This window comes from Suncus etruscus, chromosome 2 (genome assembly GCF_024139225.1).
Source record: "Suncus etruscus isolate mSunEtr1 chromosome 2, mSunEtr1.pri.cur, whole genome shotgun sequence".
Taxonomy (NCBI): domain Eukaryota; kingdom Metazoa; phylum Chordata; class Mammalia; order Eulipotyphla; family Soricidae; genus Suncus; species Suncus etruscus.
In genome coordinates, this window is record NC_064849.1 from 146,169,380 (window position 1) to 146,185,744 (window position 16,365).

Sequence of the window (16,365 nt, forward strand, 5' to 3'; positions counted from 1 at the left end):
GACACTATGCATATACATGGAAATTTAAAAAACATACTATGCCTTAATGTTTAAGGAGTTATGTAAGTTTTATGGCTTTAGATTGCCTTGTGTGCTGTTAAGAAATATTATAATGCGTTACAATCTGGGACAAAGGAATTGTACCTGGATTCTGTCTTATTTATCTTAATGTTCTTTGGCTGAAATTTCAAAGTTAAGATATCAGCAAGGGGAATTCTTCTGAGAATTATGTTATGAGTGATTGTCCTTCCACTGTAACTTTACCTTGTCCTCTTTCTTTGCATCTTTGTTCTCATAATTAAAAATAAAAAATTAAAAAAATAATAAAATAAAATAACACACACATATATATCATGCTGATAATATTTTATACTTTTATGTGTGTGTGTGTTGTGAAATGGTGGATTGTGTGCTCCACAATCCCCAGAGAAGAATAACCATACCCCAAGTCTGGACAGGACAAGAGACGAAGGTCCAGCAGCAATCCTGTTACAGAAAATAATCCACACAGTGGGGGAAGGAATAGCATTCTAGAAACTCACACCACAAGCTGTTCACCCCCAAGCCAGTAGATCCACCACATAGAATCATGACCGAAGATGGCAGCTCTTCCTCCAGATATCCAAATCAGCCTTTATTGGGAAAAAAAAAACAAAGCCCATCCCCAAAGGGGGGTGGGGGAAAGCCACATGAGGAAGCAATGGGGAAACATCTTTTTAATAGGTTAAATCAAAGGAATCAATTGAGAAACATCTAATTAGAAGAAAATATGAGGACCAAACCAAAGGCCTCTATCAACATCTCCCACTACTTAATTCTATAAAAAATTTAAATAAAATGGAGAATAAGTAATAGCATGAAATGAAATAAATCCTAAAAAAAACTCTGAAAAGACAATGGGAAGAACTAAAACTAAATAAATTGCAATAATTTGCATATGCACAGAAAAAGGAAAAAAGTGGAAGAAAAAAAACTTTTGGCCTAAAACCAGGGTGTCCTTACCAAAAAACATAACTCAAGGAACCAACTACAGGCTCTGGACAAGATAATTTTACAATGCCCAATGATTTTTCTTCAAAGTTCCAAAATGTTTTTCCTCTGAGGTATAGATGATGTATCCAGGATTCAGAAATCAAGGGTCTGGTAGATTATGTAGATATTATGAAGCAATCAGTGTGCCACAAGGTAACTTCTGGATAAAGATCTCAGGAGGTGATGTAAGGAAGACCTCTTTGCAGGCGAGATGAAGTTGATTTCAAAATCATAATCAGTATGGCAAGAAGATGTCAGTGTTCTGAGCCTATTCCTGGAAGATGGTTGAAAGTGCAGAAAACCATGGCAGATCTGAAAATGAGGTCCAGGGTTCAGGGGATTTGGGCTGATATCCGAGTGAAGGGAGCTTAAATCAAATCACATGATGGGCTACCGTAAGGAGTATAGGAATTTGACAGTAACCCCTCAGTCCCGTCCCCCCTGACGGCTATAATGGCATATGCAACAGTGAAGCATACCCCAAGGGAACAAGTTAAAGTAAGGAAACCTAAACTTTGCTCTAGATGTGGCAGAAGTGTCCACTGATCCAAAGATTGTTTTACAACTTTGCATATATTGCAAACTACGGAGGTGGGGAGGGGGGGAGGTCAAAATATAGGCCCATGGGCTCAGATACACTGTTTCCATTGCAGGAAGCCTGGACATTTGTGTAAAAATTGCAGATTCGTTATAATACTGCTCCCTTGGGGCCTTTCTATGCAGGGAAACTGGCAAAGTAGCCAGTCCCTGGCCCCTCAAACTCAGGGACCCCTACCACCAACATTATGCTTCCCAGTCCAGCCTAAGGAAACGTTGTTGCATAAATCTCAACCCTGTGACCTCCGGGGTTGACATACCATGCCCTGAAAATTTAACTCTCACTCCAGGCCAATGTCCTTACAAGTTGAGAACTGGGATAAGAGAACCCATCCCCCAGGCACAGTATGTTTGATTATAGGAAGAAGCATTTTTTTTTTATCTTGCAAAGGCTTTATTTGAAAAGTTTGAAACTTACATCCCACAAGAATTCAAGATTATCACCGCAAGAAGAGAGAATACAAAAATATATATCACAGCATAGGAGCCAGGTGAGAGGAAGGAGGAAGGAAGCAGCAGGGAGGGGCAGGGGGAAATAGAGGAGGGAGGGAGGGTAGGGCCCCCCCAGGAAGAAGCAGTTTGACTCTTAAAGGCATCATTGTTCACCTTGGAATAATAGACTCAGACTCTCTTGGAGAGCTTTTTGTGGTCCTAATGGTGCCAGTGACCTGGACATTCAGAGAAGGGGAAGCTATTGCCCACCTATATTACATATAGGGTGGTATGTTATTATATGATGCCTAAAAAAATAAGAAATAAGATGGATAGGCACTTTTGGTAATACTAACCCTGGAAAATCTACTAATCCCTAAATAGCCCTAATTAGCAAACTAAAAAAATCCTATGTTAACCCTTGAAGTTTAGGGCAGGAAATTCAAAGGCCTTCTAGATTCTGGAGCACAGGTCACTGATTTCTTTTAAGGATGAGCCCTGAGACTAGCCTCTTCAAGAAATCCCATATACTTTGGAGGGAGCAGATGGAGTTTTGAAATCTTCACAGCAAAGTGCCAGGTTTGTGGAATGCAAAGGCCATGAGGAACAGCAGGATATAATCAAATCACATGTGGGCCCAATTTCTTTAACCTTGTGGGGATGTGACTTGCATCAGCAGTGGTGTGCAGAATTTTATATTCCTCCTGCTCCAGCAAACCCCAACCTATCAACTGGTTCAAAGATTCAAATTTTTTTACTAGGGGCTATTACCATTAAAGATATAGCACCAATAAAGATACAACAAAATCTAACAATCTGGTATGGACAAATCAGTGGCCCCTAAAAGCAAATAAGTTAGAGATGCTGAAAAAAAAAAAACAGTGGATGAATAGTTAAAACTAGGACATATAGACATCTCTTTTTCTCAATGGAACTCACCTATATTTGTCATCCAAAAGAAATCAAGGAAATGGAGACTTTCAATGGACCCTAGAGGTGTGAATTTATCCATGATCCCTATGGATAAGCTGCAGACTGGCCTGCCTTCATCAGTAACCATCCCAAAAGATTTGCTCTTGGTAATAATAGATTTAAAAGACTCTTTACCATATTCCTATTCATCCAGAAAATGTTTTGCCTTTTCTGGTCTGTCTTACAATAACCATGCCCCAACTTGCTGTTATCAATGGAAGTTGCTCCCTCAGGGGATAAGCAAACTCCCCAACAATGTGTTAGGTTTTTGTGGATAGAATCAAGTCCTGCTCATGAAAAGTTCCCTCAGGCAATAATTAGTCAGTTCACTGATGACATCTTTCTAGCCCTGCCTAATTGAGAGACATCTATTTATAAGGAAATATGAGTACCAATCAATAGCCTCTACCAACATATATATATGTTGCTCAGAACAGGATGTAACTAGAAATCAGCAACTATTAGCTGATACTATTATGGTTAATAGTATTCCTTTCATTATTCCTTATCTAAATTTTAAGTCTGATTTTTTATATTAGTCTACTTTTTAATATGTTTGTATATAAACCATGATTTATATACTTATAAGAGTTGACAAAAATTTCTCATATTTGCTAGCTTCTTAGCATTGTTATTTTTGTAATCCATCTATTTTATCTGTACACTTATAATAACAAAAAGAACAGTAGTAGGCTCAAAAAATAAAACTGAATGTGAAGAGAATAAAAATGAGCTAAATAATGTATCTCAGAAATTGACCTTTTCTTTCAAAAATAACACTTCACATTTATATATCTCCCTTCTTTACTTATTAACAATTACTTAGATTCTGATGTAAAGAAAAATCAAATTGGCCAGCTTACTATTTTCTAATAGTGAAACTGAATGCTAATTCTTCAAGAGTTCTTTCCCTCCTGAATATTGCTAGAAGGTTGCAGTGAATTGGTAGAATCTACTCATCACTAAGGCAGAATTTAGTTAGGGAGCATGATAGTGAGGAAGGGATAGTGACTATCCAAAAATGAATGCCTCACTTGATGTGAATATAGTGATTTTGCTGTTGTGTGGAACTTTTTTTGTCTACTGAACTCTAATTCTGTAGGAAATATAAAGCATTAAAAGCAAAGAAAATGGAGGCTTGCAAAAATCAGGCTAAGAGGTAATCTTATACAATCCATAAATGGAAAAACAGCTGTATATATTAGTATTATTTGTATTATTTGCACACATACTTATATGATAATGCCATAATTAATAAGTGTTTGTTTAAAATAAAGCAGAGAAATATTAGTGATTCTAATTTTCATAATGTAAACATTACTTTGCCACTAAACTTCATCCTTGGAGAGCTGTATATCTTGTAGGATTTGATAGAAATAAAAGCTAATTAACAAAATTATTTTTTACCCAAACCATTACAACTTCATCATTTCGAATCACTGCTCATTAAAACAATTATAATCAAATGTTTCATTTCTTTTTTCGTTGTCAGAAACAGCTAAAAAGGTTATGTTTGTTTTACTTTTTCTAAATCTCTTGGGATATATAAACAGGCTACATAGATTTGTGCTGTTTTTCATTTACGTTTCTATGTGTCTCTGATGCTAGTATGAGTATTATCATATTTATTTTAACATTCCTTCAACAGAATTTCATAACTTGGCATTACAAGCATAGTTAAATTAACAAGACATTTAACACCATCCTCTCAAAATTCAAATATTGGCAGGTGATTGCTTAATGGAATTCAATCACATTCCCCTGCAGGTGTATTCTATTTTAGAGTTCTCCAAAGCTGAAAATGGATAAATTCTCAATGGTTAGTTTTAAGTCTTGTTTTATAATTCTAATATAATACATCGTGTTACATGAACATACTTGGACCAAGAATTGAAAACAAAAATCATCCAATATTTAGGCACCTCCAGAATAGAATAGAGCCATCCATTCTCTTGTTCAAAACTCACAAAAGTTAATTCTAATTACCTGGTCTATGTCTGTGTTCCTTCCTGTATTTACTTATTCATCCTAGATACATGAAAACTAAATATGAATCTATACTTTAATTTTTATTCAAATTTTTATTCAAATTATCCTCTACCAGGTCTTTGAGTTGATAGCTGTATAAGAGATAAAACTAAAAGGACATTTTAAGAAGATATTTGGTTTGGACTGTAACATTTCATATCAATGATATTCTATATTAATATATCATAGTTATAGGCTTTCTCACCTTTTGAAATATCTTCAAGAATAAGCATAATTAAAATTTCTTCCAATCTTGGGAAGCCACTTGATTCTCTTGACAATCTATCTCTCCTCTCTCTCTTTCTATATTAGAGAACTAGAAAAAAATTACTATTCTAAATAAACAATAATTGGTTTAAACAATAATCTCAATGTCATTGCATACTATTATACTTAAGATTTCCAAACTGCTTATTTAATATTTTCAATTTTTATCTCATAATTAAACATGTTAAAAGAATTTTTAAAAACTGAAGAAAAATAAAATTTTGGTAGTAAGACCCAAAGAATACATTTTCTGAATTTTTAAAATTTATTTTGGTCAAACGCTATGGCCTGTGGTTACAAGGTTGTTTATAATACAGGTTTTTTTTTTCACAGTTACAAAGTTGTTCATGATTGAGTTTCAGTCATACAATGTACAACACCCTTGAGAAGTGAACATTTTCTGACACCAATGTCCTCTGTTCCACCAGCCCAATACTCTGCCAGCCTCTGAGACAGACATTTGTCTTCTCTCTCTCTCTCTCTCTCTCTCTCTCTCTCTCTCTCTCTCTCTCTCTCTCTCTGTGTGTGTGTGTGTGTGTGTGTCTGTCTGTCTGTCTTTTCTCTTTTTTTTTCTTTTAGACACCATGGTTTGCTATATTATTGCTGAAGTGATAAGGTTATTATATCATTTTATCTCTTTTCAGCATCTAGTTCCTGTCCAGACTTAAAACATATCATTTCTAACCATCATTGTGTTTTTTTTTACTTTATAAAAACTATATTCAATATAATTCAGTGATTATATAGGCATAGACAAAATACATATTGTAAATTAAGAGAAAAAAGTTTAAATTCTAACTCAGATAACTTTTTGTTTGGTTTGGTTTTAGGGTCACATCTGGCAATTATCAAGGGCTATGCACTCAAGAATCACTAATGGCAGTTCTTGGGAGACCATATAGAATACAAGAGATTGAACCTGAATTGGCCATGTACAAGACAACACTTTACCTACTATACTATCTCTATTTTGTAGTAATCTGCTCCAACTTAGTCTTTTTTTTTTTTTTTTTGGTTTTTGGGCCACACCCATTTGACGCTCAGGGGTTAGTCCTGGCTATGCACTCAGAAGTCGCTCCTGGCTTGGGGGACCATATGGGATGCCGGGGTATCGAACTGTGGTCCGTCCTAGGCTAGCGCAGGCAAGGCAGGCACCTTACCTCCAGCGCCACCACCCGGCCCCCCAACTTAGTCTAATGGATACATCTTTCCTTGTAACTTACCTACCATGATATTTAAAGACTTGTAATTATGTCAACATAAATAGGTGTTTTTAATGCAATTATGTTCTAAATGGTTAATGAAAACACTAGATAACATATTAGTAAATCCTTTATTTATGTCATTTAAAAGTTGCAAAAAATTTCATTTTGATCTAACCAGTTCTATCATTGGGTTTGCTTTTGTGCATAAAGTGATGGCACAAATCCTTCTTAAAAATGCAGGTTCCAAATGCACATGACAATCTAATAGAATTTCCATTCCATAACTCAATTTATATACATATATGCAAATGTATATGTATGCATACATATGTATTCATATATGTGTCATTATATACTAATTTACCCATCAGGTAAGCAATGAGTTCAAAGATCCTATATAAAGACATTAATATTAGTTTTAAGTTTATCATTATATCAATCTTCTTTGTGAGCAAATTGCATGTCATTATAAGACAAAATTATTAAATGCTTAAGAAAATAAAATGTCCTTTTTAAGTCTTTTGAAATAGGGAGGGAAGGGGTAAAATCTGGAACCCAGCTTTAACCTGTGAGTTGGTTTTTTGGAGTCTAGGAAAATGGCTCCCAGCAGTCACTTATCAGGAAGTATCATCAAGTGGGTGGTTTCTGAATCTGGTAGCAAGCAAAAGTCCATGGTAGAGGGAGATAAAGGAAGAGGGGCCCCAAGAGCAATCAACAGCAGCTGAGTGCCGATTTTTTATCATGTAGAGAATATCTTCACTTTGGGGGCTGGTTGAAATCTGGCTAGGATGGGGAGAATGTTCTGCTTTGTGTGGAGTTAAGCACATGGAGTATTATCCAGCAGGTCTTGGGCATTTCATTTCATTTCCTAGAAACAATCTAAAATTATGAGCATTGTGGTTTCATGGTAAACTAAGTACAGTTGTCCCGCTGGTGCAGTTTTGGGAAATGAGGACTAATGAGAAAGGACCCCAGTGCAAGAAGGTCACCTGCAGAGCCCGGTTTATGCCCGGTGGGAGGACTTACATGTTCCCTTCCTCCACACACACCACACCCCACCCCACCCAACCCGGGGACCCAGCTGCCTGGCCCTGCTGTGAAGGCCTGGCCTGGCCATCCCATATCCCTGCTGTAAAGTTTAGTTCAGGGGGCCTGTCAGATAACTCCCCATGCCCCCTGCAGAGGCATCCCAGTTACCAGTTGCAAAAAAACGGTGGTATCCAGGTTGCTGGGATCAGCCGGAGAGGTTACCTGCCCAGTGAAGGCTTGGTGGGAGGTAAACTTCAAACTTTTTTTAGATATCATACCTTCCTTATTCCTTTGGTGGTCAAAGCCCTGTATCCTAAATCCATAAATTTGTTTCCATTGGTTTTGTATGCCTCTGTTTTATATATATAAAGATATATATAAAGGTATATTTTATCCTTTATTTGATTTGAAATTGTCCAATATTTTTATCTTCACATTATTTTAATTATCATGATTCCTCCAGTGTCAATGATTTTGTAGCAAAACACTTGATTTTCTTTCTTCTTATGGTTGAGAAGTATTCCACTGGGCATATATACTACATTTTCTTTACCTGTACCTTGGGCACTTGTACTGCTTCAACTTCATGGCTATAGTTAATAGTGCTAATATAAAAGTACGTATGTACATCTGTTTCAAGTAAAAGAAAAATGTGAAGAGCCAGAGCACTTGATTTGCACATGGCCAACCTGGTTTCGATCTGCAGCTTCCCATATTGCCACTTGAGTAATGCAAGGAGTGACTGCAGAACCAAGATTTAGTCTCAATACTGTTACATGTAGTCCCAAAACAAACAAACAAAATCGTGTTTTTTGTTCTTTAAATTTACCTATAAAGGAAACTTTGTTGAAATCCCATTTTAAATATTTTGAGAAATGTTCATACTGATTTCTATAGAGACTGAGTCAATTTACATTCCCACCAATAAATATTACATGAGGATTTCTGATGACATCTTCATTAATTAGGATAATAATTACATAATTATTCTATGATAACAATGTTAAAGCATGATCTAATATAATAAAAGTTAGTTTTCTGGTTATGCTTAGGAAAGCCACAAAGGCAAGGGACTCTTGAAATAATCTATATTTGCATCAGAGACTTGATAGTCTAGATTTGTGGTTTATCATCTCAGTATCTCAGAATCCCAGAGATTGCCTCCACAATCCCTCAAAGAAAGAATGTAGAGAACCAAAACCTCCCATTGTTAAATTCTAGCAGTGACATACATGGATGTTGCTCACATTATTTTGATCAAAATTACAAACTAAGTAGTTCCTCCTATCTGAAAAATCTAAGGAAGGAGCAGAGAATAAAATGTTTATCAAATGAAAAATTGTGTAGGTTCCCAAACTATTTAGTTTCTTATTTAATAGGTGGAAAGACAAGTAAATTAGTTTATATCTAAAACATCCATATTGTACACTAGTGGTACAATATGGATTTTTCAGGATTCACTGGGTGTTCCTAGAAGTCTCTGTTAGGTGTATCAGAAAACTAAGTACTAAAAGAATGTTTTTAATGTGAATGTCATAAGAATGCATCAACTTTTTAAATAGTCATTTTATCAGAAGAAGGAGCTAACATTTTTACTTGGAAGGTAAATTTTCGCAACAAGCATATTTCATTATTTGCCATGTTAGCATATAGTGATAGATATTAATGAGATACTAAACCTTTGCTACTAATTGCCATATAAATGACATTTATGTGTTTTATTTTAATATTTTATTTTAATTAATACTAATCCAGACCTATTAATTTTATTTGCCTTTAACATTTTACCTTTAAATACATTTTTCTTTAAATACATTTTTCTTATCTGTGAATCTTAAATGTTGCTTAGAATACTAAATGTAACTTATACCAAAAACAATCATAGCTTGCTTTTGACTTTCTTAGCTACTAATTACATAATTCTGTTAATGCAAAAATCTGTTAAACTACATTTGTAGGATTGATATTCTACTAATCAACTGTTATATCAAGTTGTAAATTGCAAACTACTTATGAATTCAAACTTAGTTCTAAGAATTTTAGTATAGCAGCATGCAAAATATAAGTGGAAGTGATGATTCCAAACCTGAAGACATTTTAAAATTAAAAAGCCCCCTAAGCAATGTTGAAAATGTATTGAGAACATATCATAAGCTAGGTATAACTCTAAATGTCTACCAAGTTCCTACTACATAAATCAGGATTTTTAATATATATTGTTAATCTATAGCAGTGTACAAAAAATTTAATCTAAATTTCTCTAAAACTGGAGTAAAATCAGTCACTTTATTCCAGTGATTCTTCTTCATTATAATATATGGAGTTTAGATAAAGTAGCCTTTTGAAAATCTTAGATGTGGCTGGGAAATACTTCAATAGATTAATTAACTAGTTTAACCTATGACTTTATTTACTTAGTTTTAACATAGTTTTCTCCTCCTCTTGAGATCATCTACCCCAAATTTGCCACCTCTTTCTATCACGTGTTGTAGCCTCTAACTCTTTAACAAAAGAGAAACAAAAAGAAGAAACAAAAGCCACACATTTCTTCCGACGACTATGTTTCATATGCTTCCAGAAAATAATCTCAAGTACCAGATAAATCAATTATAAAATGACTCACCAGGAGGGGTATAATACAGTTTATTTGCAAATATTGGGAATAAATCAATAGCAGATGGTACTCCACTGCCACTGTTACATGGACATGAAGTTAGTCAATGCAGAGATACTGAGAATGGTGATTAATACATCAAAAAGGAAAGTCTTAATCACCTGAAATCACTAGAAATATGATTAATGGAGGTATCATTAATGACATACTTGATGGTATCTTTAATATTTTTCAAATTTTCAATATTCCTAGGGTACTTAACATACACCTAAATTTGGCCTCTGAACTTTCATAATGTGTGCTGTTACTAATATACTATCATTCTTACTAAATTATTATGCTGATATAAATTATATTTAGGCTTCCAAATATATAAGGTTAGTATTCATTGAAAAGGAGATATAAAAAAGCTCAAATATAGATTTTAATTCTATACTCATTTTCTTTGGAAACATAGCAAGATAGATATAACATTAGCTAATTTATTTGTTTACTATCACAGTTTCATTAGCAACTTTTTGTTTGTTTGTTTTAATAATATATATAAGCACCATGGTTATAAACATGTTTGTAGTTGTATTTCAGTCATAAATAGAACACCCTCCTTTGTTTCAGTATCACTCAAAGGATATAGTAGTATTATATCTTTCATTCAATGAAATATCATTATGTCTCTCAACATCAATTGCTTAATTAACCAGTTTTAATTTTAATTTAAGTTTCTGTTTATTTAGCCAATTCTCTATATTTGGAAGCATTTCTCTGGTTGTATTATTTTAAAATAGTCTAAAGTTGCACACTTGAGTTATATTTTACTCTGAGGAATGTTGATGATAATATAAGTTTTACTTATCAATTTCTTCTTCAACAGAATATTTTATTTGAACTTCAAAGATGATACCATTGTTCATTTATACACTTGAAAATCTGGATTTCTTAAATAAATCCAGTAAAAATTCTTTCAGACACTATCGAAGAAGAGTCTGCTTTGGATTTATTGGGATATGTTCCCAAATAGTGCTCAAGCCACTTGAGGCTCCATTAGATCAGCAGTTCTATGCAAGAGCACAGCGATGTGATGCTACAGTGCTGGGTGACTCCAAAGTATGCACCCACTAATGTTTGGGGGACCAAGTGATGGCAGAATTAAATCTACGTGAGATTCATGTGCCCTAATATTATACTATATTCTGACTCTCAATCCAGGCTTGGGGGACCATATGGGGCACCAGGGGATCAAACCGTGGTCCATCCTAGGCTAGCAGATGCCTTACTGCTTGCACCACCACTCCAGCCCTCAATCCTGGATTTTTAAATTACCTAAATTTAAGGAATAGTCATAAAAATCCAGAATCACAAAGTCCATTTAATCGCTTCCATACTTCAAGATTATTGCTTAAAAAACCACTTACTGGTTAAAAAATGAATCATTTCTAATATACTCAATTCTTAAGTCTTCTGAGAGCCACTGGATACTAAAGTCATTCAAAATGAGTTAGTTTATCTAACAATGTCAAACTGTCTATTATGTTGTCATTCATCTACCTAAGATTGTCAAATATGATAAGAAAAATAACTGCTAAAAGAAAATACTAATACAAGTTTCAAGGAGTTTACTAAAATGACCTTTCAAAAAATAGAGTTCTTAAGGAATATTATATAGAACACTTCCACTTTTGATCCTCCAATTTTATTTCTTTAGTTTCACTGAACATTTACATATCTTTCTCTTTAATTTCAAAATATGAACTTGGGAAATATTAGCTTTCTGACAGTTTCATTTGAATAAATGTGAAAATTGTGGCAATTTTATACCCATCATTATATTTTATAATAAAGGGTAATCAAGAATGAACCTTACATTGTGTGCTCTATCTCACATTTTCTTTTCCAACTATTACTTAATATGAACCAGATATTCTTTTGTGCTATTTTTGCAACAAACTTGGGACATATATATTCACATACACATACACACGTGTTCTCTAAATATGCAATGGAATATTCAATGGATAGTGTTAGGTTGATCATCATTATTGGTTTGATATTTATTTATTTTTATCACATCTAACAGTGTATAGGGTTTACCCCTAACTCTGTACCCAAGGATTTGTTCACATTAGTTCACACAATACAGAGATAAGGATCAAACCTGGGTCAACATCATGTAAGGGAGCTAACTGTTCTATCTTTCTTCTACTTCTGCCCTATCTCTCTAGCTCAGGTTGATGTTTATTAAGATTTGATTGAATATTGTTTTCAGAGGACTCTAGTACTCCCAAAATGTAAACATAAAATTAAAAAGCATGAATGAATTCTACTCTTTTTATATCATAGTTAATGGTGGTAATATCAGAAAATATCAAAATGTATATTATGTAAAACAGTACACTGTTTATTATACAGACTTCTCTTGTGTCTAATATTAGCCATCAGTTCTCTGTTCCTACTATATACTTGTTTGCCACAAAACAATCAAAACAATATTAAGTTTTTAAACCCAAAGTAAATAAAAACTGCTGTGTGCCTCCATCTTTTTCCCTAATTCCAAACTATATAATATTCACCTTTCATAAGAGATTTTTTATAAGACATTATATAATAACCTTTAAAAACTAGAACTCTTGGGGCTAGAGAGATAACATCGAGGTAAGGTGTTTGCCTTGCATGCAGAAGGATGGTGGTTCGAATTCCCAAATCCCATATGCCCACCGCCCCCAGGCTGCCAGGAGCGGTTTCTGAGGGTAGAGCCAGGAATAGCCCCTGAGCGCTTTTGGGTGTGACCCATAAACCAAAAGCAAAAACAAAAACCTGGATTTTGTCTCTGGCACCCAAAAGGCCCCAAGGCTGATCCCTGCATGCAAAGTGTAAAGCCAGGAATAGGCCTTGATTACTTGATACTACTGTGTGTGGCCCCAAACAAACAAAAAATTAAGTTAAGGGGCTGTAGTGAAAATAAATACAAAGTGTAGGGTGACTAGGGCTTTTCCCTTGAGCACTACTGAGCTAAGTTTGGTCCCAGGGATCCCCACATAAGTCTCTGAACTGCCAGAACTGAGCACAGATCCAGGAGTAAACCCTGAATAGTTTGATGTGCACAAGTCTCCCATCCTCCTCAAAAATTGAGCTCTTAAGACACAGATAATGCTCTAATAGTTGCCAGAGACAGTGCCTAAGGGTCTGGAAAAATGGGTGAATGAGGTCCAAACATATAAACTTCCAGTTATAAATTATTTTCCCAAAAAGTCTTTAAAAAAGACAGTGACTTGCAGTGAATTTCTCCTAGAAATTTACTAAATTCTCTACTAGTATAAGGTCCAAAAAATAATAATTTCTTACAAAGCTCCTACTATAAAAGAAACATAACTTCCTTAATATATCATGGCACATATTTAAATAAGGCATTATTTACCAATCCTGTAGCTATTAGCTTATAAAGAAAGGGGTTACTTCATCAGGACTGGCTTTTTCGAGATCTATACTCTTGAAGAAAACCTAAAATTTCTAACAAAAGACTTTTGTTTTAAAAAAAGACTTTTATTTGCTGGAAATATTCTGTTTGATAAGAATATTTTGTATTTCTGAGGTCTTGGGCCATTCTCTATCAATATGGCCTGAGGGGCAGAGCTGGGTGTGTGGAGGATGAATTTGGAGTTGGAATAATTTAGTCAGAGAGATATCTATGAAATTTACCCATAGTGAAACTGGTTTGGCTGATCACCTTTAGCTGGCATACTTTCCATATTTGTCAACTTATTTGTCAAAATTTCAGAAAAATTAGGCTCATTCCTATGTGACTCTACTGAGATAAAACACCAGAATCTAGCTAGTAGTTTTTAATTTTGTTGATTCTAGCCTGTATTCTTTTGATATACTACACCATACCCATAAATGTAACTACATCTCTGAGTACTTTGAGTCTATCAACCATCAAACCTGAGAGTAATCTTGAGACCCTTTTTTAACACCAATTTTCCAAATAAATTGTGATTTTATTTTAGTCCAGGTCCTTATTAATATTCACTGAGATTCCTAATCAAATTCTGATTGAATTGAAGAAAACCTAAAATTTCTAACAGAAGACTTTTGTTTGCTGGAAATATTCTGTTTGATAAGAATGTTTTATATTTCTGAGGTCTTGGGCCATTCTCTATCAATTTGGCCTGAGAGGCAGAGCTGGGGGTATGGAGGATAAATTTGGAGTTGGAATAATTTAGTCAGGGAGACTTACACTTGGCTATATTATACTTTCTGACATAATTTTTACTTTGTGATATGACCGATTCCTAAGATTAATGATATATAGGATATATAATATATGGGGCAGATTTATATATAAAACTCACCAAAACTTTTCATTATAAATGAATTAAAGAATTTTCCACTTACCGTTGGCTTTAAAAAATGCTTCCCGTGTTTCATTGAGATAGGACCAGAGGTAAAGCAGTTTATTATGGCAACTGATACATGTTCAATCCCCATGCTATATATTGTTCTTCAAGTTCTGACATAAGTGATCCATCCCTGAGCACAGATCCAGAACCAAACTCTGAGCACCTAGTCTTATTAATATGGGCACTCAGATAAATAAGACTTTATTTTGACTCAAATTAATCATTGATGCTGATTCAAGTCTCACTGAAAATAATCAATACGAGTTATTTATTTTAATTAAAATATGCATCTTATTTTATATTTTTTAAAAATAATTTTGTGCCGTAAATCAAATGAAGATCTCATGTATTTAAGGCAAGTGATCTATCATTGATCCTCATCATTGAACCTCAAGTAATCTTTTAAAATCATGAATACACATAGTATTTAGACTCTAAATAATATCAAATTTTATTTTACTAAGTTTTTAATCTTAGATATTTTTATAACATGATTGGAAAATTTTAATCTTATATTTTTTATAACAGTATTGGAAAATTTTAATAACTTTCCAAAAATCCTAAAAAGATTTGTCAAACTAAACTAAGATTGAGGACTAGAGAAATGTACTTGGAAGTGTACTTGAAGTTGATAGCATAATATTATTTTGTAATGTTTTATTATTTTTAAGCCTGAGGCATCTGAGTTTCCAAGTATAAGCATAACAACAGAAAAGAAAAATCTTCCCCTCTGCCAAAAATAAATGACCTAGTGGTTTTTCTTGAAAATAATATTAAAAATAATAATAATAATGAGTGAATGGCTCTAGTGAATATATCCAACTTCTCTTCAACTGTTATGTCTTTATATATTTGTACAAAGTCAAGGTTCTAAGTTGTAAGGATCAAGTAATGATTATATATGCAAGATTCTGGAAAATGGTGAGAGTGTTTCCATTTGTATAGTGAAAAAGAAAAGTCTCACAATTCAGGGACAGGAAATTATGATTTACATAATGAACATGGCACAGAGATCTATAAAGAAGCAAGACTTAGATGGCAGAAAAACCACTTTGGCTTTTGTCCAAGACACCAGGCACATCCCTGGAAAATCTGATGTGCCAGAACATAACAGTATGTACTTTCCCAGAGCCAGAAGCAGTGTAATATTTGGCTTTTCTACTTACACTTGGAGCCTGGGATTTTTTTTCTCAGATCCTATCAGGGCTCCATTTATACTTAACACCTGCAAGCAGCCCAGGGGCTCTAAGAACTTTTCAGATATGAATATGAGTTGCTTAACAATATAGTCATTTTATAACTTAAATTTATTCAGTTTTATATTCTCCATACTCCTTAATATTCAGCAATCATGAGAATTGAACTGCTATATTTGCATAATTATAAAATACCCTTTAGCATGAGTTTATATAAATGCTTCACTATCATAAATAGAGAAAAGTTACTCAATAATTTTATGGACAATGATAGAAATATATCAATAATTAAAACCAAACTTGTATACATTATTAGGCTTAAGAACCCCCACATCAGAGCCAACTCTGCTGTTTTCTATGTGCAAATAATATGATCTCTTTAAGTGCCAGTATTGTTTTAAATATAGAAGATAATTTTAATAGTTTATAAGTTTCTAGTAAAAGTGGAAAGTACTTAATGAATTCAGAGAACTTTGTACAGCATACATTTGGAGTCAAGGATCCAATAAAATGAAAATAGAGTGACAGAGACTGTCAATATACAATGTCCATATTTTTCTCTTTCCTTCCTTGCCATCTGGAAATTAGGACAAAGTTAG